Source organism: Macrobrachium rosenbergii, chromosome 10 (assembly GCF_040412425.1).
Source record: "Macrobrachium rosenbergii isolate ZJJX-2024 chromosome 10, ASM4041242v1, whole genome shotgun sequence".
NCBI lineage: Eukaryota > Metazoa > Arthropoda > Malacostraca > Decapoda > Palaemonidae > Macrobrachium > Macrobrachium rosenbergii.
The window spans coordinates 11,487,151-11,514,614 of NC_089750.1; the positions used below are offsets into that span (position 1 = coordinate 11,487,151).

Here is a 27,464-nt window from a genome sequence, read left to right on the forward strand (position 1 = left end):
AAAATGAGAATTCTGTTAAATGAAGTTTTCCTTTTATAATCAGTTTTCCATGACACTTTCATGGTGCTCAAGAAATGCAAGGGTCTCAGCATGACAGCACAAGTGCGGATAAAATACAACAACTACTTACCCACACAAATTGCTAATGTGTTGTTAGTATCTTTGCGCTCATATTTCCCTGTTTCCCATTCAAATAACATTCTAGAGGGAAGGCACCTCCATATCCTTACAAGAAGGCTTATCTTTAATAACGCCCGTATGGCAAGAGACGGTAAAAGAAACAATGAAAGGCTCCCATAAAAATGAAATGCGACTCTTGTCGAGGAAGCATCGTGTTAAAAGGGCCGAAAAGATCATCGTTGGTGAGCCGCTTGCAATATATATTAATTGCTGGGAAATTGCAATATATTGCAATTTCATTCATACTCGTGGTTACAGGCGTAATATAGAAATTCCCAGTCAAAAATTGTATATTATTTGCCCTTTTCATTGATAATTTTCTAACTTTTGGCTACGTTTTTCGTAACAAATAGAGTTTGGTTGCAAATTATATTTACACGATTGCTTATTATATGTATAATTTTTCTGTTTAATCTCTTGTTTATTTATTTATTTTAGTATGAGTTTTATTTTATTTCATTGCTTCTTTTTTTATTACACATACCTCTGGTCCCACCATTGTGATAAAAGCTTTGTCGGTTTTCTGTCGATTTAATTGTTAGTGGGACATAATGCCAAACAGTCAACAAGAATCACTCAATGAACTACAATTTGACCTTTTCATATTTTGCTTATGTATTTATTTTTTTTGTTTTTCTATCCTTTTTTTTTTTTGTACAACCGCCCCTTCCCTTGTCCCGATTTAATAAACATCCATTTCAGTAATAACTAGCCCAGACTATAGGGAAACGTAGTAAAGAGTGGGGTTACATCGAAGGAAGCGTTAATTATGTCTACTTGAAAATGTGATAACGACAGGATTCCAGAAAACGGGAGCAGGGTAGAATCCCAAAACCTTTCAGCAGAAGGAAGTTCATCTCACGGAACCACCAGATTCGAGCAGTCAGATATTTGTCGGTTTTCACCAGAAATGTGAAATGCAACGGCATGGAGGATGGCAAAGGCCACCTAAGAGAACATGAGACTTCATCCTTAAAGCTGTAAAGAACAATTACTGAAACAGGTCTAAACTAGAGACTCCATTGCTGCGGATAGCGAGAGACTCCAGTGAGGAGTTAGAGGTTGTTGTGTCCATAAGTAGAGAAACTGCCTCTGTTCCAGTTCCGCTGGGTACGGACTAAGGAGTGCTGAGGTGGTTGGTTAAATTATTTTTTTGTTTCCTTAAAATGGGTATAACTAGTTTGAAAAGGAATTAAAAATGTAAAATCAATATTTAAAACATATAAAGGGAAGTATAGTGTATATATTTAGCAATAACAATCAGGAATTATTGAAGTATTCAATCATTTCAATGATCGGTACACGATTCCTGAAAGAACGCAGGAGGTTATGCTATTTTTTTTATCGGACTCCTTCTTCTTTTGGCATATATTCCTATATCCCTTCCGTACCTTTTAAACATTGTAACCTTCATGAGGAGATATATAACTTCACCTTACGTTGTAGCATTTCGTCTAAAATACGTAATACCAGCTATACGTGAACCGATACCCTAATATTTTTGCAGTTAGATTTAGTATGGCATTGCAATTAAGCACTGGTCCCTGCTTAAACTGATGTACAAAAAGGCTCTATATCGGAACCAAAATAAATATTTGAGAGCAGTAGCACGTTCGGCATAACACAGGATAACTTACTATTAGCCACTGCAAGCACTACCAATTTAATTACATTTTCATGAACGATAGTAACTTACTGCAATCATTAATTACAAACAATGTATTAATTTCTTGTTTAGAGAAAATATTTAATATCATCTGTTCTTTAAATAAAAATGGCATTTATGTAAGAACAGATATTGTTACAAGGTATTAAAAAATGGAATTTCATCGACGGGTCGTCGGATATTTTCTACCAGACAGTAGGAGCTGAAGTGAATGTCCTTCCTAAAGGGCACTTCTGTAGCAGCTCCTTGAAGAGTTAAAGGCTCCTTGTTACAGGGGACTGAACGCGTCTGGCTCTCTCGCTTTTCTATGGAGTCTGGTTATATAACCGTCTGGAATAATGTTTGTGGAATATTACGTTACGCACGCTGATTCATTAAAGCTTACCTAGAAATGCTGTTCTGCCTACATTTGAATTCTCTCTCTCTCTCTCTCTCTCTCTCTCTCTCTCTCTCTCTCTCTCTCTCTCTCTCTGTAGTTTGAACATCAATTTTCACTGGTCACTGCAGCATATGATGCTTTTAAAACAAATAATAAACCTTTTTAAAGTGCATTGAGCTGAGAATAGTCTTAAAAGCAGCGCATACTTATGAAATTAGGCGACTGTCTCCCACAGAGGGAGAAGTGAGGCATTTCAAAAGAGAGAGACTGTTGCACGTTTAAGGGAAGCTAAATGTTGAGAGAGAGAGAGAGAGAGAGAGAGAGAGAGAGAGAGAGAGAGAGAGAGAGTTTGGGCGTCATTTCGTGTTTTCGAGCAGTCTCGAAAAATCTAATACATTAGTGACCAGTATATAGATAAACAAAAAAATAATTTACTTTTTAAGAGCTTTTTTTTGCTTAGGTTCATAACCTTTTACAATTATAACTTAAACGTAGTTTTCATCGCGTTACTGCAGCAACGTTAACTTCTAGCTTGATATTATTTTGAATAAAATACAATTACTGATTATGTTGAATGTGTAGGAATACTTTGAAAATTAGAATGAAAATCGCATACCAGATAAAACTTTGACTAGTATCCTTCAATTGATATTTCCTTCTCTTCGAGAAACAGCTGCAGAATGAAGTCTGTGGTCCGAAGTAAATGTCATATGATAAGGGTATAATGTATTTTTTTTTATTTTTTATCGTGAAATGGAATATTTCTTTAGATAAAGAAAATATTTGAGATATATCACATCAGATTTTTCTTTAGTTTTATGGCCTGTTTTCCGTGTTCTTTCTAGCCTTTACGTCAACTTCGTGATCTCATGTGTGTTTGTCTTTGTGTGTGTGTATATATATATATATATATATATATATATATATATATATATATATATATATATATATATATATATATATATATATATATATATATATATATATATATATATATATATATATATATATATATATATATATATATATATATATATATATATATATATGAAATTTTTATCACACCGTGATTTATATATATCATATATATATATAATATATTTAATATATATATATATATATATATATATATATATATAAATATATATAAGTATAAATGATATATAGGTACCACTCATTGGGACGCGCACCCTTGACATGGACCCATTCATATGACAACAGTTTTCATGAACCACCGCCGCCATCTTGAAATGGCCCGGTGGTAACGTCGATACGTCGTTATTCCAGTCATGGGTTTATTTGATGATTTAACTTATTAATTCCTTCGTTGAAATTCTCCATCGGAATAGTTCGTAGGTGAATTTGATATTAAAAGACATTTGTAGCCTCATGATATATATATATAATATATATGATTTTTATATATAATATATATATATATATATATATATATATATATAAATTGAGTAGAGCATAATTTTGGGTAAAAACGGTTATGATCAAATTTTTCATGAAACAGAAACAGTTAGTTGCCGCCATCCAAACGAAATCTGACATGTCGTGACGATACGTATACTCCAGCCAGGGTTTATTTGATGAAGGAACGATTAGCTTGGGGTGCAGAAAAGAAATAGTAATAGTTCGTGGTTCGTAAAGACCTCATAAACCATGATTTTTTTCTGACCATAAAAGGGTAACAGTCGGGATCCAAACGGAATTCTATAGGTTAACTGAATGTAACCCATCTCAGACTCTCCTTGCAGTAGGAACGAATAAATTTGTATAACAAAATCTACGGAAATGGTCCGTACAAATATGGTGTCAAGGAATAAAGGTGAGCAATCCACCAGCAAGACGGCCCATCTCCCCAAAAGTAAAATTAATCTCTACAAAAGAGTAATTTCTTCTTACCATTCAAGAGGATGGCCTCGGGTTAAATTTTAGTATAAAAATCCACTCCTAATTATTTTTATAATTCTGCATAAAAACAAGTACACGCAAACAGACAAACAAGGGGGCAAATAAGAGCAAACCAAACCAAAAATACAAGCTCCTTGGCGAGGTCATTAGGGATCATTAGGAAAGAAAAAGAATCTTTCCACTTGTAACAAAGTTTCATTACAAATTGATGAAAAAAATATGGGTCGAAAATGCTGATGAAAATCACTCAAAACGAAAAATTGAAAAATGGTTTGTTTAAATTCGAAAGTTAAGACGAATGCAAATGCTGGAAGAAAATGTTTTGCCAGAGATCCCGTTCACTGAGATATTTGCATATTGATACAGTTTTATTTCTCAACTTCCTTCCCTGAAAGAAAGAGAGAAAAAAGAAAAATATTTGTTGTGATGTAAAGAGGCACTTCATTAATATTCCGAGGCTACGAGTGTGTATATATGTATGTATATATATATATATATATATATATATATATATATATATATATATATATATATATATATATATATATATATATATATATATATATATATATATGTGTGTGTGTGTGTGTGTGTGTGTGTGTGTGTGTGTGTCTGCATTATTGTGAATTTACTACCATAATACTATATATGTTAACGTGAGAAGCATATAAAAATTTGGTATGCCTCTACGTGATATGGCTAATAAAAACGTCCATTTTGAAATCTTGTAAAGCAATGGTAACATGAACTTACATAAGTCAACTTATATAAACTATATAAATGAGAGAGACAGAAAGACATCCTAATTAATTAAACTTTACGATAAAATTTCTCTAGTAATTACAGTAAAATGTGAATTATCAAAATAACATGCCATATGATTTACTATTACGTGTGAGTAAATTTTAAAGAATAAAATGAGTTAGTGAAAATAAATGAACAGTAGGTGACAGATTTCTATATGATCTTTAACTTTTAATTATGACCTTGACGTTGACCTTACTCTGCACAGGGACTGAATTCATGCAGTATGGCCAAAGTTAGCCCTTGCTTGAACTATGATCTCTGAGTTGGCTTTGAACTCAAACTGTACATCGACGGTAATTGGTCAAATATGAGGTCTCCATTTGGTATTTTTATCAAGTTAAGGTCAAGGGTAAATTCGTATGAACCTTTGATATCTAATTAAGGCTCACTTGGACACTCGAGTACACTACTGCCATCACCCTTTGCGAGATGAAATACATTATGTTTTGGTAGATAATATAGACGACGGTTAAAATAGAGTGCCCTGGAAAATTAGATAGACAGAGGGACAGAAATAGAGAAAGAGATAAACAATTCAGTTTCTCAGTTCACCAGATGAATAGTCGGTGGCTTAAAACGACAAAGAAAAATAGAGGTAAAATGACAAGAGAACAAACGTCCGTTGAGCTGAGTGTAACGGGATATACTCTTTCTGTGTGTTGTCCCTCCAGCCATTATCTCTGCTCGAAACAACGCAAAACAACCGAAACATTTTTGGAAAGAAAACAAAACACTTGCGCAAACTGCAAACTGTTATATGACTCCCTGTGAAACTCATTTTTTGTTTTCGTGAGTTTGAATGTTATTGGACTGGTCAAACGATATTTTAAAACGGAAAGAAACATTCGGTTATTTTGTCAGCATTTTTGTATAGGACAGTGTGTGCTGAGTCTCTACACTTGTTGTGCCCCTTCACAAAGCACGTTGATTCTTACAAAGCTATCTGGTGTGCAATCATGAGATCTGGTTTTCCCTGCTTATTCAGTGCCCGTTTTGTTTAACGCTTGCCATTCATAAGAGTTCAGGCGGTTTCGGCCGTAAGTCGTTTAGGCCGTAAGCACATTTACGTGCAAAATGGGCGCATGTTTAGTACCAGCCCTTTGGGGATGTACGTAAAACATTAAAATAATGACGGTAAATACCATAAACATAACGTCTTACGTTGTTTTGGATGCTACCGCCTAAATGACTTCCGGCCGAAACGACCAGGATCGGTTTATAACATTTGGACATTTGCTACTGATTACGCGTCGATCAGAAGTCCCTCGACTTCTTGCTTCGATATTTTTCTTTATTTTCCCTTCAATACCCACGTAAGGAAGGACTTCAAACTATCTTATTACCATCCTTCATTTTAAATGTGGATCCAGTTTAACTAAGTTGACTTTCCTCAGTCGGTTTTCTTTGAATTTTCGTGCCGTTTCTTTTGCAAGAGTTTTTTTTTTTTTTATCAGACGCTGTATATTTTCCTTTAGCTAATATTAATTTTCGGCGTCGAAGACTTTAGTCGTCTGTCTCGAAGGTAGCATAAGGAGGTCAGTTACTCACTCCATCACAAAGAAAATTTTGTTGGCTTTCACACGTATTTGTATCCTTTAACAGGTAAACGTATGCGTTCACAGATTCCCTGATACGCTTCTAGAATAGTCTGTAGGGAAAATAATAGGCCCAATCACTGAATGGCCATTCGTAGTTATTTGCCGTAGTTACTCGAAAACTATAACTCATTGTAGGAATCAGCTGAAAAGTATTTGAAATCATTATTTTCAAATATAGTTACCTAACAAAAATAAGAACCTATAGTGCTTCGGATCTACATGGTTTCAGTTCAGTCATAATATACTATCATTTACATAGCTTAAAGTTCATATGCCTCCTGAGAAAGAAAAAACAACTTGAAAGCTGATCCCTGTGTGAACTGCGTGAATTATTTTTCTTGCTACTCTTTTGTTTTGTTGTAAAACACGTCAGGGCCGGTGTATTTTGATTTTATTTTTCTGCACCGAATTCAGAAAAATAAAATATGTATTTGCAAAGACAGTGGTACTTCCCCTTTAGAAACTGGTAGTCTTCAGGGGAAAAGGAGCAGTTTTTCCCACGATTTCCACTTAGCGTAATTACTTCTTTCAATCATCATACCTGTGTGAAAAGATAAATATGAGAGTTCTAGGACATTCATATCCATATCTTTCTCCTTCTCCTTCTCTATTTATCTGTATAGATAACGTACAAAGATCCTCATTTTGTGTTCGGTAAGCCTATAGCTATCAATGCATACCACTGAAAGTGAAATTTCTTTCTGCTAGAGAAATATGAGACGGATGCCTAGCTTTAAATTCTGAAACAGTTTCTTGCCTTTTAAAACTCCTTAAGAATAATCTATTTTTCTAATGCGTTTTCAAACAATGACAACTTCACTAAAGCCCGTCGCTTTTGATAATAAAAGAATGCTCGAATGTGTTTTCAGTGAATAATACCATTATATGCGTCTTCTTAAGGAGAGTATATCCCCGATTAAACATACCAACGTGTGTTTCTTCGATGGAGGAAGATAAAAGGTATGATGTAACAGAAGAGTCAGTACTCAAAAGAAAATCAATGATTCAGCATCATGTGGCTTCTTCGCCGTTTTTGTTTGCCAGTGTTGTTCACAAAGAATGGTCTTCTCGTCATACCCTTGAGAATTAAAATCTATCCTTGACATTGTTTGAAGACTTATTCATGTACTTCAACAGTACTGACTGGCGAATTCTTCTGTCTGTCTCGTTGTTTCTTTCGTTCTCCCTATCTGTCTCACTTTCTTTCTGCCTGTCAGTCTACCTGACTCTTTCTCTCTCTCCCCATCCACTATTTCCATGCTGAGATATTTCTGTTATCATGTCAGAAATATGTCAAAGATATTTACTTAATATCATAATCAAAACTCAGTGATGGACTGAATGCTTAGATATATGGACCTGATATGAATGACATGAGTCAAAATCTGAGAGATTATTTACAACTTACTTTAAAGGATTACACCATCCTCCATAATAACTTCCTTCACAGCTGTTAGCATTTTCTTCTCTGGGAGGTCATATTGTCGAGAACATTAGGATTTTGCCCTGAGTCTCACCGTTAGATACTACCATTTTTTTTTTTTTATCTCAAAAAGTTAGTTTATGATGTTTGCATTCAGCAAGTTAAGTGAATAAAATCAGAAGAAAAGGAGAATGAATTCAAAGTCGATAATCGGCGCTTACATTTTACCGTCAAATTGGTGGATTTGCTTATACGACCGCAACTACTGTCAAGGAAAATGACGTTCTCTTCAAATTTCAAGTGAAACAGAAATAAAGCTACAGAAAAATGGAAGACATGCCCTTGGGAACAGAAAAGCGATGACAACGTGATGTTAGTATAAAAGCAAAGAGAAATATGATTGACATCCGTCAAAGAACAAGCCAGTAGCCACTCGGGGTTCGATTCAAAGGCTTTGATGAACAGACCTCAGTTCAAAAGGAAATACAGCTAAAGCTGCGGACGAATGGGGATGTAAATCACTGGTGATTTTCCAGTAGTGAATTTCAGGCTCAATGGACCCCCCTAAAAGATGCATTTTTGTGATGTCTGTTGGAGGTATTCAGCTCCATGTGAGGATGAGGAAACCTTAACGTCCCGCGTCCCGGAAGTTGAAAAAAGAAAGTCGGCCATTCACCCTAATGGCAGCGACAGTCATCAAAGAACTTCAAATCTGACAGACATGGAACAGCACGAACGAGATTTTTCTTAACTTCAACAATCAAAAACAAAAATTCAAATTCATCTATCGTATGTGTGGCTGATATTTATTTTACTGTTGGTACAGTGTAGGCTCACGCTTGAACTGTAGCTTTAACGCTGTCCTCCTATGAAGGCGCCCCCAGAAAAATTAGTTGGGACATGGTAGGTAAAGAAGTGAATAAAGGATCATTATTTAGACCAATAATTTAACAAATAATTTCCCCAAAACTTAGTAAACACTCACATGATTTACCGGCAGAAAAGTATGAAAAAGTATGTAACACGTTGTGGTCATGAAATTCTGCAAAACCCATTGAATGAAAGTAAGGTGAACTATCTGCTTGGTAACTATGTATTAAATTAACATGATCTGAGATTGTGAAAAATGTAGTGTTATAACGATTCAGCAAAATGTTTGTACACTTGAATAAATGACTCGTCATCGGGACGACAAGAAAGTGAACAAAGTAGGTAGAAAAATGGTCAGGTGATATAAGTTGGGGCATCTTTTTTTTTTTAGCCGAGGCCAATTTTGTGCTTATTTTCTTCAGCTGTTTTTAGTACCAGAATTATGTAATAAACTAAAATATTGGAAAATTAATTGTACATATAATTAATTATAGCTAAGAAAATTCATTTATATTTCTTTGAAACAAATCCAAGCTGCAGTGAGCCAAAATACAACTCTAGATGATTTTGTAATTTTCTTACGGGATTCATATCCGTGACGCCGTATCTACCAATGAACGTTACCATGTAATCCAAATCTAGTGATGTGGCACATTCAGCCGCCACATTTCAGTAAGTCGAATATACCGACCAACGAATTTCCATATCATATAGAACAAAGTGAGGGAATGTCAGAACCGTTATCTATGTTTAAAACAACTTGATTTACATACGGTGTACTGACGCACGCACCTTTCAAAATAATTTCGTGCATTTGTGTTTCAACCTACGTCTTCCTAATATTACAATAATTCGTTACTATATCATACAGATTCGGTTTTATATGGTTTAATGTATACTACTGCGTGATTTATGAGAATGACAATCAAGGGTGGATTATTATTTATCGTTTTTGAAAAAATCGAAGGTTTTAAATGTTCGCTATAAGTAATTCACTAATCATTCAAACTGCTTGAAAAACTGCAGCCCTTTTATCACCTGAATCATTAACATGAATTCTGTATTCTTTATCTTAAGCTATTTTCCATCCCATCCTTTTAGTTCATTCTCATTAAGTAATGGACTCTCCTACCCTTCCTACTCGTATTTTTTTTTCTCATTTTTGCACTTTTCCTCTTTTTATCCCAAGCAACTTCACCAACTTTCATAATTTTTTTTCACCTAGTAGCTTCCACGTTCTTGCATATCATCACATTTCTCTTCATTAAAAAACTGGTAGCTTTCTTTCGGCACTGCACTTTTCATCATCATCATCCAACCATCTCTCTTTTCCTTTCAACATCATCACCATCATCATAAATCACGTTATCATAATCTTCAACATCATCATTATTTAACTTTTAAATCTTCTGCTATTATCCCCTGCAAATAGACCCTTCTGCCGCTAAGGCTAAGATCGGCTTTTAAAAACCGTAATGAACTCGACGGTGAGAGCTAAACAGCACACTGCTGATGAGAAAATGTCACGCCAGTAAGGTTAGCCTGAAATTTTCTTTGCCAAAGTTAATGAAATATGAAAGAAGGTCAACTTGTCTTACAGGGACTGGCGTAATGACAGCTGAAGACAGAATGTTGATATACGACTTGCATGTGCAAACCTCGGTCATAAAGGAACACTGTCTGAGGAAGAGCAGAGAATATCAGTTGAGTTATTCCTTTTAAAACGAAGGCAGTACTTCAGCTAAAACATATGGAGTGGGCAGCAGGGTTCTCACAGTGGAACACTGTCTAAAGGATAGCCCAAAGGCATGGGTACTGCTAAAAAGGAATGTTTTAACCGAACACGGCAGAGAGAGAGAGAGAGAGAGAGAGAGAGAGAGAGAGAGAGAGAGAGAGAGAGAGAGAGAAAATTAACCTTGAGTGTTCATTCGTCAGTATAGGAATTTCATACGATATTTATGAGGAATCTCCCTATGCTCTTGGAGTACTGGTACTGACACGATTTTATAATTTTTTAATTTTTTTATTATTATTTATTTTTGTTTTTATTTACTTATTTATTTTTGTTTATTTATTTATTATTATTATTTTTTTTTTTGCAATTAACAGTGATAAATCTGGCCCTGGCCGTGCTTCTAGTAGCGTTCCTCAGGATTCTCTTCTCTCACCTACCCTTTGCTTCTCTTTTCATTTGTGACCTGTTCAAGCACCCTCTTTCCCTACGCATCAATTTTCAGAAAAATCCTCGCAAACATTCATTATTTCCTATTCTTTTTTTCGATGGCTTTGCGACTTCTGAACACAAAGATTATTCAGCAGTGAGAGAACTCATTTCTTTTGGGAAGTATTTACTGCAGTCTGTCTTCATTATAAATATTCATCGTACTTAAACATTTGTGAGTGGTTTCCTTTACTGTTTTCATAAAACGCCAACCGTAGTGCAAACAACCTAAAGTTGTAAAGGGTTGCGAATAAAGTTAGTCATTGTCCATGAAATTTGCAAAATAATCCGACATACACAATTGTTTTGTGTTGACTGCCAAACAAGAAAGCATCATAGAATGATTTCTCATGAGTATTAAAAAGATTCTCTGACACGTGCAGCTTTTTATTTAAGCAGTATTCATTTTTACATGCACTTCAAAAAACGTTTCCTTTAGTTCACTATAATGCTTTGATAACTTACATCGGCACACAAAAATTCAGTTTTTGTCGCAATCTCACATAAGCTGCTTATTCATCGGCAAATATGTATATATATATATATATATATATATATATATATATATATATATATATATATATATATATATATATATATATATATATTTATATATATATATATATACTTAATATATTCACGCTAATCAGTATATTTTCGTAATATTGTCAAGGAATTTTTATTCTGAGTTTCAGAAAGTTACTCTTGAAAGATAAGCAAGTTCTGAATCCAGAGACAACAATTTTATTGTCATTATTCATAAGAAGAAACCTATTCATATGGAACAAGCCCACAGGGGCCATTGACTTGAAATTCAAGCTTTCAAAAATATGGTGTTCATTAGGAAGAAGTAAGAGGAGGTAAAGGGATATACTTAAAGAAAAGATCCCACTTATTAAAAAAGAAAAATTAAATTAATAAATAAGCAAGAATCTTCTGTAGTTTTTGTTATGGATAATGATATCGACACAAACAAATATTCCCCCTCAATTCTCGTTTACATACCAACTTGAACAAACATCGAATTTGGAGGCTGTTTTCTTCTCATAAAGGTAGCGCCTTCTGTCAGCAAACGTTATTTACAAATGATTTCATGCCAGAGTGAAGAGGAAATCTAACTGGAAATTTTCTTCATACCAATAATTTACATTCTTTCTTATGTCCATAAAGCAGTATTTCAGATATTACCTTCTTAATTTCGTTTCATGAAAGGACTCGCCTTCAAGGGAGGAAGTTTTCTTCTCATAAAGTCGTAGCGCCTTCTGAAAGGTTCACAAATGGTGGATGAAGTCAAAGAATAAGTTCCAAATTTCTTGATGATCAATAATCTCTCTTTGTTATGTCCTCTCTCTCTCTCTCTCTCTCTTCTCTCTCTCTCTCTCTTCAAGGAGAGATCAGTTTCGCAAAGAAGTAGGCTGCCCTGCTAAGCCAATAATATAAATAACAAGGATTTTTCATTATTTTTCATCATTAATTATGAAAATACATGCAACGCAAGCTCCGTCGTTTCACCGGTCTGCCTGTTTTTCTAAGTGTTTTTTTTATCGTAACACTGCAATCTTTACAATTTACAGTTTGTCGTACCAAATAGTATTTAACAATAACAGCTCCCCATGGAGAGTATTTTGACAATAGAAAATTTCACGAAGACTTCGATATTGAAAACACTCCTGAAGTTCTCGAGTCCAAACGCTGGATCGTTTCCTGTACGTTGATATGGCATAAATACTTGAGAGAATATTTGACTTTCTCGGATACGATATAGCTGATAAATCATTACCTGGGTAAGGCCATCCTTGAGCGTTGTTGATGCAATATGAAAAGCCTTGGAAAGTTGGAAATATTGATGGATAATTTTGAGAAAAACAATGTTTCCTGTAATCATTTTAATTCTCATTAAATCAGATTTATATTGCAAGGTTGAAAAGTTTATTCTTATTAGATAATGGCACCTAATGCTCACGTCTGATAGAGAAAAGAAGTTAAAACCCCTGAAGCACTTAGGTGCTCTAGAGGAAAGATTGCCTGTTGCATCAGCTGAAAATTTTCTTCATTCGTGAGAAAATTCTTCCGCTTTTCATATTATTTATAATCATTGTAAAATTTTCGTACTTCTGGAAACTATATATTATAATTCAAAACAGTAGGACAAAAGAAATCACTGTTTAAATACCATGAGCTCAAACAATTTCTCACTTATAAGAAATTCTCATGACTGATTTACCTATACCAGTGGTTCTCAACCTTTTTTGTCCCATGCACCCCCTCACTATATGTCTGAGTGTCATTCCCCGCCTCCCACCCCCAATCCCCCTTTTCAAAATTGTCAGCCTCAAAAGGTGCATTTTAAATAATATGCAACAAAATGCTAACTGCTAACACGGACACACAAGCTAGCGGAGAGAAAGCCCAGCGTAACCTCTTTGTAGAGTGGACCGATGCACACTGCGTTTTGTGTGGTCCTAGAGCCAGTTTGAGCCTACCAATCTGTGGTCACAATCCCCCCCCCCCTTAAAACTCTGAAATTCCCCCCTGGTTGAAAACCACTGACCTATACAGTATTGCAGCTGGTGGTGAATAAATGGCTACTTCTGTTGCTCATTAAATTCACAGCAGCCTAAGATGTAAAGTGATGAAGATTCTGGAGGATTCGTTCAAATTTGTGCGAGTCATTGCCCGTGGGGAATAACTGTGTGTGTGTGTGTGTGTGTGTGTGTGTGTGTGTGTGTCCATTTTACGCAAAGTATTAGGTTTTATAAAAAAAAAAAAAAAAAGTCATACACTTTGTTCCTTTATATAAATTTGAATTGAAATATCACTAAGTCGAGGAAATTTTATATGACTCACTCAATTTCCCTTGCATATCTGTATCTACTTGATCAACGAAACCCAAATGGACATGTTAACCGCAAGAAAGCCCATTACGGTGGTAACTTTCCATTTTTGATAGTAACTTATTTGTTCCTAAAAAAACTCCAATAACTGAATTCACCCATATACACAATACAATAGACTACTTCCACTTTATTTCGCTTATACATTTAATACTGTACTAAATTTACTTCAAATGCGTCGAGTTATTATCATACGGGGAGTTACATATCTATCATAAATGGGTAGGCACCGGATGTTTAGCATCACACTTGATTTACGTCACACTAAAACTATTAGGAAATTTTCTTTTAAGAATAAAATGCTTCTGAACTTGGAGGGACGTTTTCTTGTCATGTTGCAAAGCTTTGAAATTCATGGAATTAAAGTAAAGTTTAACCCAGCTGACCTCTGGAGGTTGCAACCTGTCTTTCTGCTGATTAATCCTTTGGCTAAGCTCGTTGAACTAGTTATTTTATTTTTTTTTTGTTTCTGGCAAACGTGTCTTAAGCATTTTAGGTTATTTTGTTGATAATAATGCATTCTTGAATAGGCTGAATGTTATAAGGCAATAAAAGTTATGTTATTCATATATTCTGCTAAAAACTTTGTTAGGCGATTAACTGCCAATTGTTGCCAGAACAAGTATAGTGAAACCCCAATAAATATCATGGATTTGATTAGAAATATTCCGGTTTAGTCTATCATAATTTTTTGTTATATAAAATTCCTATATTTGTAATAATTGTTCACATAGTGAAAAATTTTGTTCCCCATTTTAGATTATATAAAACAATGGATTTTGTTTCTGTTTATCAGAGATCCTTGAATGTTTCCAGTTACTGTTTTTCTGTATCTTTCTACGTATTGCCGTAACATTTTCAGCAGAAACCCCAGTATGTTTTCCTATTTCTTTAATATATCCAAACTGTTTTTACAAATCACCTACCCGCTAATAATATTGAAATATGATTTTATGTTACTTCCTCATATTACGAGATATTTATATATTTTTTTATCTGGTCTAGTACTTGGGTTATGATTCATATAACGAGACATGTCCTTTTCTTTCATCTGATCTATAGACAGGGTTATCTTCAAATGGAATTAGGCATGCATTTTAACACCAGCAGTAATGAGGCTCACAATGAATAGAAGAAGCACAATCACAGCGAACATATGGTCTTACGAATCTTGAAATTCAATTACTGACAATTCAAATAGAAACAGAAGAAAGATTCAATACTAATTAATTCCCTTACTCTATTCTCGATTAATTCTGCTGGCCGAAAAGCCCCAGTCATGTGCCATATCCACTGCTCTTTCAAGGTGAAAAATGACCTCAGGCTAACTGGAACTTACTCTCGGTTGTCTACAATGCATTCTTATGAGCTGAAATTTACGAACTATGATATAACATATAAGGCGTTCAGCATTAGAAGGGCCTCTCACCCCAGCTTCTTAAAATGGCGTTTATCGCCTGATCAGCTTTAAAATAATTCCCATTTTTTCCCAAAAACGGGGGTGGGGTTGAACAATAATTTTTTGTGCATACTATTCTATTCCTGATCGCAAATACTTTCTCTCATTCAAAATTCAACTTTGTATCTTGAAAAATAAAGAAATTAGAGCAGGTTGAATTTTCAAAACCTTGATGGCTTTTAACTCAATTTTATTTTTTTATTTTTTTATTTTTGTTTATTATGATTATTATTTTATTACTGAACGCCTCACATCAGCATACAAGGTTCCCTTCGTTCCATGTATTGTATCTGAAATGGTATTATCACTTAGATTCCTTCTCCTTCGAAAGCTTACGCATTGCCAGCTGTTTCTAAATGTCCTTTAAAATATTTTTTATTTCGTTAGGGTTTCAGAGGGTAGGCTACAGGGATTTAACAAAACAGGTGTTGGACTTTCTCTCAAGTTTTGGACACAAAACTCTATAGAAAATAACTTTCAGTACGGGACTGTCATTGCCCCTTCAATAAATTTTAATTAAAGTAAGATTTGATACCATAAAAAAGGAGACGTATGGAAAGAGGCTCATTTTCGACAAATAGGAAAATTACTGACTTTGTGATGTAGAAGGAAAAATTATAATAGCTCGACCTTTTCAAGCAAACCTTTTCGAACTAAAGAGGACGAAAATGCAAGTTCAAGTTAGTGCATACTGTACATGTGGTGCACAACCTAAGGCTAATTCCTGACATAAATATGACATCATAGGGCAATCTGCCATTATACTCTCTTTTAGAAACTATGGTCTTATTTCCTTAAACTTACGTTATTAATTTAGGTTTTCCTCAATAAATAAGATTATTTTCTTTTAAATAAGTTTTATGTTGTATTTATCAGAATCATAGTAATTTTTGTCAAGACTACAAGATCTGTTGAATATATTTTCGAGTCATTATCTGGCAGTACATAAGGAGGCTGGGCCTGGCGAAGGTGGACTAACAAGGGCTACCATTCATGGAGCTGTAACATACGCCAACCATAATTAAACCATGTATCAAACCTACGCTAAAATTTCAGTACTGAGGAATAATTAGGAAATGAAATTTATACTAAAACCTATAGACGACGATGATATGTGTTTTCTACTGAATACAGTATCGATGATACTATTATGGGTTGGCTATTCTGAAACAAAAATAAACTTCCCATTTTCTGCAGTGACAAAAAGTTCAAGGACGCTACAGTACCTAAAGCCAACTGTTGCCGAGGAGCTGGATTTCCAGAATCCAGTTGTCGAGTCTGTCGACTGAAGATGTGTACGACAATACAGCGAGTGTGAAATCTTTCAAGGTACGTTTTAGTCAAAGTTAAGTAAATAATAATGTTGACAGGCATATATTAGCCTTGCTGAAAATTTCAGTAGCTTTTATCTCTCAACTGAAAAAGGTGTTTAACTAAAGAATTTTTGTGACATTCTTAACAGCTGAAAAACAATTGGTTTGTGAGCCATGTTGTTTTTCCTTTTACGTTTAAGAGCCAACTCCAAATCAAATCTGGTGAAAGATAGTCTAGTGAAGTCACGGAATATTCATTGACTGTGAATACTAGTGTCCCGGGGACGACACCCAACCTTTTCCTCTAGGGTCACGGCACTCATGGTTAATTTACGTAGGACACGGTTCCCTGTTAAGGGTTAGGTTAAGATTAATAGGCTAATATGCGTTGAAAGGTAAATGGCGGACCAATGAATTGACTGGGGCTTCGTGGCGACACTAAATACAACTAAACTAATATTTCAAGTTCATAGTCTACTTTTTGTTAACTTAGGCTAGTTTAATTTCATTGTTTCTTATACTGCTTATTTATTTGTTACATTGCTGGTTTATGACGATGATTTCTTTGGCGGTACTAAATACAATGTTTTCAAAATTGTAAAATGTTTATATTTTTCCCTAGGAAATGTGGAGGTAAAGTTCGAAACGGTCCACTTTTGTTTAAAAATATGATGGCTTTTATCGTATTCTGATTCCATTGTTATTGGTTTGAAGGTTGTCCGTTCCCTAAGTTCTCCAATATTTGAGGTAACAGGTGCTCACAACACATGCGCTATTCATGAGAGCTAATTGCTTTTGTTTTTCTATTGATTAATAATTAACTGGTATTTCCAACCAACTAAAACTTTGGCTAGAATTGCTGTTAGTGAGAACGTTAAATCTGAGAAATCAAAACAAAAGTCAATCCTTAATCACCTGTAATAGTCGTAATTTCATCCACTGGTAAGTGCCTACCCTAGGAAATGAATGATCGTGATTCGTGATTGAGTTCAAAGATGCCCCTTAAGCTTAAGGTATATACAGAGTGAAATGCCCTGGTGGGGGTGGGGTGGGGTTGCCTGGCCTTCCCTGCCATGAAGGGCCAGGTTCGGCTCTGATGGATGTCTATATTTCTTTGATTTATGGTACACTTGCTCAGGGTAGGATGAGGGAATCTGCCACCTCTGTGACCAGGAGAGGACGCAGCATCCTACATTAGGTTAGGATGCATCCCCGTATTTTACTGCATTTCTAACTTAGAATATAGGTCAAATTATGTAGGGGTAGTCAAGGAGGATGAAGGCCCCCAGGTATTGAAGGATTAGAACGATTTACGCAATAGGCCTTAAGAAATTTTTTAGTATTTCATTTAAATGGCACAACTCAATATTGACACTTTATGATGATCTCTTAAGTCTTCTTAATATGCTTTTTACGACAATATACTAAAATCTATTGCAATTTTACTGTTACCGAGATACTTACTGATGACTGTTGTTGCGTACTTGAATTCTTTGCAAGTTCTTTGTTTTCAGCCACGAGTGGGGCTTCTGATTGGACTTGTTTGTCCTAGTGTAATATGGTTTCCAGGGTTTCGCAGCATCCATTCCTAGCCCGAATATTGGTAGATCTAATTAATAGATACACGGCGGGTATTTAGCGAGAAATAGCAGTTCCTAATAGTATTTTGGTTCCTTCTTTACAATTTAACGTTTTTTTTTGGGGGTCGGCTGGATCGGCTGTAATTAACCCCTGAAGTCCATCCAGCAAGGGGTTTCCATACGCGATCTTCACAAGAAAGGGCACGGCTACGTCTGTTTCGAAAGTGCATATCCCGTCCGGCAAATGCAATAACTGTTAACATATTGGTACCGCCGCCCCCTCCCCCCACCGGGCCAGTACTAAACACGGCGAAGGAACATTCCATGGCTGACAACAAACAAATGCACCACCAGTGTCAGAAGCCTTAAAAGTGTAGAAAAAACCAGTCCCCAAGGTATTGCACTTGCCCCACGGGATATGAACTGTTCGAAACAGATTAGCCGTTCTTCTTTGAAGTTATGGAAACCCCTTGTTGGATGGACTTAGGGGTTAATTAAAATTCCAGCCAACCCCCAAATAACGTTAAATTGTAAAGAAGCAACCAAAATACTATAAGAAACTGCCATATCTGACCCGCCGTGTATCTATTACTTAGAAATAGGTTTGGCAAAATTAAATTAAATTTATTAATTACATGGAAATGAGTCAAGATCATACTGAACTTATTATTTGGCAAAATCAAGTATGGGGGATTGCAACAATAATCTTACTTCTCGCCAGTTTTCTGCAGCATATACAAAAATCTTGGTTCATAATGATATTCAGGAAGTTCTTAATGGAAACTTCATTCCACTCGAGTCTGTGCCTATATAAAAATATTCTAGCAATAATGCAAATTCATCTGCACTGGCAATAAATGCTGGTAGTATTTTGGTAGGTAAGGTTAATGGTTAACAACTGTAATGCATTGTCTGCAGGTGAACCGAATGAGGATGATTACACAAATGTTCCTAGTTCTCGTCAATTGTCACTGCCCACACAGTTCTTCAGCGTATAGCTGGTTTCATTGTATTACAAATTAAAGAAATCCTTGCGCTGTGATACAAGAATTGATGCTCTAAATGGTGAACCAAAGAGCACAGTGAAGTATCTAATTAGATTGAAAAGTAAGGGAAATCTAGTTCACGCCGCAGATGATGATATCGAAATGTGCCAAAGCTGTTGAAAAAATGTCTCGGAAAAATCTGTATCTTTTTATGAAAACTGGGACATTTTTGTCTCGAAAGTTAGGATTTTAAGAAAATTGTCAATATAGTATTAAAATATACCAACAGTTTTTTTTTTTTTTTTTTTTTTTTTTTTAATAGCCGATCACATGTATGACAGCGAGCCGATAAGAAAATTATATTAAAGCTATTGCAGAAAAATACGTAAACGTACGATACTGTATTCCTATGCTGCAAAAACTTTTCGGCGAAACTTCTGGCTTAAAACAAAATGCGGAGTCGCCAGACATCACAAAACTTGTTCACTTCAGTGGCCTGTAATTTTAATTTTAATGATGCACATAACATAAGTTTGCATGTATATATTCTTATTGTATATAATGATGACTTTTAGTATATATTCATATTTGTATATTTAACATAACTTATAGTTTTTAGAACTATAAGTACACCAGGTGTTTGTGATTTACTGTATTGACCGTACACCTGGACACCGTTGTGCTTAAAAGTTGATATATGATTAGAAAGTTTTCAGGAAAAACAGCTGTCAATCCCGTAATAATTGTTTATGAATTTTGCTCAAGGGAAGGTTACTGTATTTTCCTTATCCTGAAGATCAGTCTGTTTTTATAAAAAAAAATGGAATTAGCTCCGCGCCCCCGTTTTTACCTTTTGTTTTCACTTGTGTACTGTTTGTTTTATTATGTTTGTATCTTTATTTCAAGTTTTAAATTGAAGATAAATACTGTACACGGCTCGCGTATGGAAACCCCTTGTTGGAAAGAGTTTCTCATTTTCCTTGAAAGGTAAATTCATAAAACAAAAAAAGGGAATAAATTTTAAAAACGAAGACCGTTTTTTAATTTTTCCACGGTTCAAGGAAACAAAATGAACAAAAATTTTAAAAACGAAGTTAATTTTTTTCTATAAGCGTCAGTGCTTTTCAAAGGTCTTTTTGACCATCTTTCAGAGAGTGCCCACTTACTGAGTGGCCACCCCCGGATTAGTGAAGACTTTATACGGTCAGTGTATCTCCATAAATCTAACCTCCTTGGTTGTAACTATTATTCATTTTAATTCACAAGTGCTCATTGTTAGGTTTGTCGGGAGATCCAGGGGAGCGAAGCCCCCTGCAAGATTAAGACCCAGCGCCACAGGTTAGGTTATGTGAGAGGTTTAGAGGAGGCTAAGCCTTCTCAGCTAGGTAAAGGCCTGACTCCCTAGGTTAGGTTGTTATATCTATCCTTGTATTTCACTCCTTTTATGTTTTCCATGGCTAAAAAAAACATGATTTGCATTGTGGTCCCCAGAATTACAGGCCATAGGGGCATCCTGTATCTCTAAAACTGCTAATTTCCTAACAAAATGAATCTAAGGAATGTTCAAAGTTTACAGTGACACACAGGAAAATCATATTTGTAACTCTGTATGTAATTAAGTTGAAGTAAAAATTTCCTATTTGCCTTTAAAAATTTTAATGTTTTGTCTCATTAAGGAAGGGAGAATGCCCTCCGAATGTATATCCTGACCATTCTTGCAGGTATAGTTCACTCTTGTTTTGGTTCTACCCCAAAAATCTAGTTTTTCCATTGAGGCCCAAAGAAGTTAATCCTACTGATACTCTTTGTATTCCCAAACTCAATACCTCTACACCTTTGGAAAGGTACCAAATAATGATCTTCATTCATTTTCACTGCTGTTGCTGATATTTCTATTACTGACATCATTCGTGTATATAACTGAAAAAAAAGTTGAAATACTGGTATTGGGAGGTCTTGCAAAGCAAGCATTAAACAGTAATAACATGGTGGAATATCAGTCTATGAATATTTTAAACTTAGGCAGACTAATCAGTGAAATAAACTCTCCAGAAGAAATTCAATGTAAAGCCCCAATCATGTGAATTACCAGAGGTATAAAGTCATTTACTGGGCAAAGTCAAGAACTTCACTAATCCAGAATATCAGAGCCACATGGATTCTGTGCTTGCCATATTTTACATAAACATGGTGGAAATAAGGAATTGTTAACAAAGATACCAGGGAACTCGTTGCTTGATTTTTATTTACATACAACATACTTGTATAGTGGAACAACCAGGTATTTCAATGGACATCCATATAGGTGTTAACTCATTGCTAAGGATTCCTTTATGAAACTTTTGATCTGTTTCACCACAGCAGTTTTCTAAGTATAGTTACCTCGAGATGCTTTCGTTTCCCAATTTTGGATGTAATGCTCTCACATTTGGTAAGATCATCTGTAGCCTCAAATAGATTTTGCAAATTAGTCTTGTACATGCAAGACTATATTTTGTTTTAATTTAACAAAGTAAGGAAGTTGCAACATTCTGATGACATAAAACCAATTGGATTTTGGTCTACATAAAATGAGGGTCTGTGTAAACTGAGCGTTTAGTAGGAAATTATGATTTTCAGGTTACTGATTCCCAAAATGTTCTGATGATCTCTGCATGGCTCCGGCTATTAATGTTAAGCCCCATGCTACATTATCAGCCATGTTACCATCTCTGATCATTGTAGCTACATAAAGTTTGCAACACAGTATATTAAAAGCTTATTCCACAGGTACTTTTTTTTTTTAAAGTGGAGAAGTACCTCTTGACAAAGTAGATTAATTCTCAAGGCCAGGTATTCTGAGCGTCACAACAAAGGTACAGTTCTTCTAACGGTGTTCCTATAGGTGTTCTTTTATGCCATTACATCCTATGGTGTGTTGTATGTACACACCGTAGGCAGTACGTAGCTTTTTGCGTCGATCTGAAATCCCCACCTACGTTTATGCTTAGCTTGCAGGGACTGCTGAAAGCTTTTAAGAACGTTTTTTCTCGTTTTTATTTATATTAATATTTTAATCACTCCCGTGCTGATGTTTGACATCTCACTGAAATGACAAGAGGGTACTCCACAAGTGAAGAAGTGTTATTTCATTGAAATTTTTTTCTGAATGGAACGTAAACAAAAATACTGGAAAAATCTCATCTTTTGTGAACAAAATAAATTTTATTTAACAATTGCTGGGTTACGAAATTTTTTTAAGCAATTGGACTTAACTGCAAATGTTCTTTTCCAGGGGCGTGAATCCACTGAGAAGCAACATGTGCAGAATGCCGCTCATCTTTTGCCTTCATTGTTTCTTCTGTCAGTTCATAACCTGACAGCATGGAGGACAGCATGGTAGGTGGATTTCATTACTCAGTATCTATTATCAAACATGGATATAAATTTTTAATCTCAGAGGACTCTGTATCCAAACCTTTTTTGGAACAGCTTATATGATAATTTTAATGCTGTGATTTTTCAATGGTTTTAGTCTCATAAGAATAATCTGTGTATATTTGTGCATATTCGTTTTTGGTATACTTCACATTAAGAGCCACTAATTGTGTAGTAGTAATGCAGATTTTTAAAGTTTAAATATTTGTGTTTTTCCAGTTATAAGAAGTTGTAAAGTGAAATTTCTGTAACTGATGGATTATAACAAAAGAAGCGGTTGAAAAGCTAGACATACTCTTAAGGGGATTTTTTATCGTCGATTTTGGCCGTGGTTTTATTATTGGATAGACTGAAAATGGCACTCTGCATGAATATAACAAAATTTGCAGTTGTGTAATTAAGGTAAAGTGCATGTATTTGTTAAACGAAGCTTTTTTTTTTTTTTTTTTTTTTACCACGTCATATAAACAAACTGGTTTTTATTCATGCTACTGTATTTGGAGATGGAACTTAGGGCATGGATGTGGCTCAGCGAATTCTGGCAATTTTGGAATTGAGGTATTCCTTCCTGTTGATGAGGTAATTTTTGTTTAAATTGTCCTTACTAGATGAATATAATTTCGTCACTGGATATTCAGTAGACGTTGGCACAAAAGGATGACTTCCCGAAAACCTCTGTATGTTGAAAATGGATGAGGTAAACGGTAGCTTGATTTTCAGAATTATTTTCTAATTACAATAGATTATGTATGGTTTAAAATATGTATATCTTGTTGTATTCTATTCCACAGTTATATTACTTTCAAGTTATTTTTCTGTCAGTTTAATAATCCTTACTTTATTGCCGTATACTGTAGTGTTTTCTGTTGAAGTGTTTCCAAAGGTTCTAAAGTCTAGTTGCAGCGTTCCTGCAGCTGCTTTACTGTAACCTGTAAATTAATTCTCATGACTTGAATTTTTAAAGTATAAGTTTCAATGCAAATGTACAAATTATAAATTTAATCACCAGTTAAGAAATTTTAGTTTTTAAGCTCTCTTTAGAGTTTTAAAGTACATCACATTTTCTGCAATTTTGTAAGTTTTAATTAAATCATTAGCTTCGAAGAAATTCTCGTTTTTAAGCTTTCGCTGTTGCAGTATGCATTTTGAATTTTAGTTTTTTAAAGTACATAAAATTTCTCTGCAAATTTCTAAGTTTCAAATTATCATGAGGTTCGAAGAAATTCTTGTTTTTAAGATCCTTCGTTTTTGCAATATGCATTTTTGAATTATTTTTTTTTAGATTTTTAAAGCACATCAAATTTCTCAGCAAATTTGTAAGTTTTAAATTATCATCAGCTTCGAAGAAATTCTCGATTTTGCAGTATGCATTGTTTCTTATTTTTCTGTTGTCTTGAAATCTCCAGAATGCAACGTCGGTCATAAGTTGTTATTACTGGAATAACGGGTTTTTCCCGAGGATTGTGAATGCTGAGGAACGAAAAAGTCGAAACTTTGCTGTCGTAAAGAAAGCAGCACAAGAGACCCAAGATGCAAAAGTGCGGGCACTTTTAGCCCTTCCATGTTCAGGCCGCTATTCAGAAGGCAACCGAAATTATCCGGTTTAAAGTGAAATCCATATGACACACATTCACTTTGGGAAAGGAAGAAAAGTAACCCTGAAGAGGAATGAAGGAAGAGGACAACCGAAATTATACAGTTTATAAAAACGGGTAATATTCTTCTCTAGTTTACATACTTTAATAATCCTTTATTGAAATAGAATAGAGAAAAATAACTTAAAACTGACTGTGTTCTGTCGAAGTGTTTTGTAAAGGTTTTTCAGTGCTCCTGCAGCTGCTCTACTGCAAACAAGATAATTCCCATGCCTTTATTTTTTTTTTGAGTTTAAAGTACATCACATTTCTCTGCAACTTTGTATGTTTCAAATTGTTGAAAGCTTTCGCTTTTGCAATGTGCATTTTGAATTTTTGCGTTTTTTAGAGTACATCAAATATCTTGAGTTTCAAATTATCATCAGCTTCGAAGAAATTGTTTTTAAGCTCCTTCGCTTTAGTAATATGCATGGAATTTTTTCTCTTCTGAATCTCCGGAAAGCAACGTCGTTCGTAATATTTACTATTAACCGAACTTTTTTTTCCCCAGAGTAGTGAATGCTGAACAATGAAGGAGTTGAAGCTTAGCCGTCGTAAGAAACCTGCGCAGGAGACCAAGATGCAAAAGCTCGGGCACTTTTAGCACCTTCATATTCAGCCTGCTATTCAGAAGACAACCGAAATTAAGAGTTTAAAGCGAAATATAACCCTTTTTATCACCTAAAAAAAAACCCTGAAGAGGAATGAAGGAAGAAGACAACCGAAATTATCCAGTTTAAAAAAGGTAGTACTATTCTACAGTTTCTATGCCAAGCGCCATCCTGGGTCAAAGTATTTTTAATTTATTTATAAAAATGGCACTTGGCATGTTTTAGACTGAAAAGCTCATATCTTGTGTTTTATAAAAGTTTAATAATCCTTACTTTATTGCAGGATAATGTGTTCTGTTGAAGTGTTTGCAAAGGTTCTAAAAGTCTTTTCAGCGTTCTTGCAAATCTGTAAATTAATTTCCATGTCATTTCAGTTTCAAGTACATAAAATTTAAATTTGAATTTCAATTCCAAATTCTAAGTGTTTTTGAATCTTTAGCTAAGAAGTCAAATTTTTTTAAAGCTTTCGCTTTTTGCAAATGCATTTTGAGTTTTTAAAGTACGTAAATTTCGTAAGTTTCAAATTATAATCAGCTTCTAAGAATTTCTCTTTTAATCTCCGCTTTTGCAATATGCATTTTCTTATTTCTGTTGACTCAAATTCCCCAGAAAGCAACGTCGTCCCATAAGCAACGTCGTTCATATATTTTTACTACTGAGTAACCGAATATCTTTCCCCAGGATAGTGAATGCTGAGCAATGAGTATTAAAGCTTTGCTGACGTAAAGAAATCTGCACAAAAAGAAACCTGCACAGAAGACCAAGATGCAATCGGGCACTTTCAGCCCTTTCATATTCAGACCGCTATTCAGAAGAAAGTAATGTGATATTCACTACAGGAAAGGAAAAAAACCCTGAAGAGGAATGAAGGAAGAAGATCAAATTAAAATAGCGGAAGTGTTACTCTCATTCATGTTAGGATAGCAAGAAAAACAGCCCTGAAGAGGAATGAAGACAATTTTTAACGTGGTGAAAAACGAAGCCCAAATAGAATTGAGACGAGAAAGTGTAAAAAATCAGCATCATGATAATGCTGTATCATAAATAATGAACAAAGATGTCTAAATCAGCATAAAGTTTAAAATAGAATAAATACCATGGATAATGAACAAAGGTAAAGATTTAATCAATGAACAAGAAAGTAATAAAAGATTTCAAGGTCTGATGTCTTTATTTCAAATTACATTATGCAATGATCACTGATGTATTTTAGAATTATTCTATACATTTGCTTTCAATGTTTGTAAAGTAATCCTCAGTCTAAATTTAAAGCTCTTAACTAATACCTGAAATAGTGAAAAGCATATTCAGTGAAAGATAAGAAATGCTGGACAAACGTAGCATTTGAAGTTCTGACAACAGAGGAACTTGACTGCAATGTGGTTGCGCTCGCCACAAACATTTTTCCATCTCCTGCGAGTTTTGAGGCATGCTATACTCCTCAAAAGTCGCCGGAGGATGGAAATAAATGATAGTGGCGATCCCAACCAAATTGCAGTCTTAAGTTCCCCTGCTGTCAGCTCTTTAATACTACTTTTTCCAGCATTTCTTATTTTTTCACTGAATAATGCTTTTCACTTTCTCAGTTATAACGTTGTAGGGCCCAACATGTAAACTAGACTTTTTCTTGGAGATCAGACGTAGCTCCTGAAATCTCGTTTTCCTGAAGATCGCTCTTAGAGGTATTTCTTGACTGGAGTTGCATTCTTCAGATACTGTGTGCAAAGTTGCATTCTTGGTAGGAAGGATAAACTCTTGCCTTCTGTGTAGATTTACATCTTTGAGTACACCTCTGAAAGAATAAAACTGCTTTTGTCAAATTTATTTTGTAATGAATCATGAGAAGCATTACACTGAATCAATACTAGGTAAAAACATACTTTATGCACTGGAAAGCATAAGAGATTGAAGCCTAATAAAGAAAATATAATTAAATTTTACCATATCCATAAAGGTACAGAGAGGTTAAAGGACATATGAAAGAAAACTGACTAGTTTGTCAAACATTATGCAAAAATAATACAAACTTTACCATATTAAACTTTTACCATATCCATAAAGGTACAGAACCACAGGACACGAAAGAAAACTGACTATGTGTCACAATATATGCAAAAAATACAGACTTTACCATATCCATAATACAAGTTAAAGTACACGAAAGAAAATTGACTTTCTGGTGTAGTGCTATGCAAAAATCAAGTACTGAAGGAATAAAGCATGCGAGAAATAAAAGCATCTATCTATATCCATGAAGTAACTTTTGTAGTGATAGAAGCAAATTAATTTACTCTGGTGTAATGCTACACCAACAATCCAACACGAATATTTGGGTAATGCAGAAAAAATTTAATTAAAATATCCAGAAGAGACAGAATAATAATACATAAATGCAAAACAGAGGGTTTAGTAGGACTGAGTTATTACACAAAGGTATCATTGGTTAAGGAGTTATCTGAAACATTGAGTTTAATGTAAATCAGAGAAAGCAATTAGAACGTGACAT

General features: G+C 34.7%; 1 long non-coding RNA gene across 1 annotated transcript; it reads left to right on the top strand.

Annotated features, from left to right (window-relative positions):
- Positions 1–16,620: 16,620 nt before the first annotated feature.
- On the top strand, positions 16,621–24,344 carry LOC136842486 (uncharacterized). The gene is made up of 3 exons (XR_010854230.1): positions 16,621–16,746; positions 22,571–22,674; positions 24,173–24,344. It is a non-coding gene; the product is annotated as an uncharacterized lncRNA (long non-coding RNA).
- Positions 24,345–27,464: the final 3,120 nt, after the last annotated feature.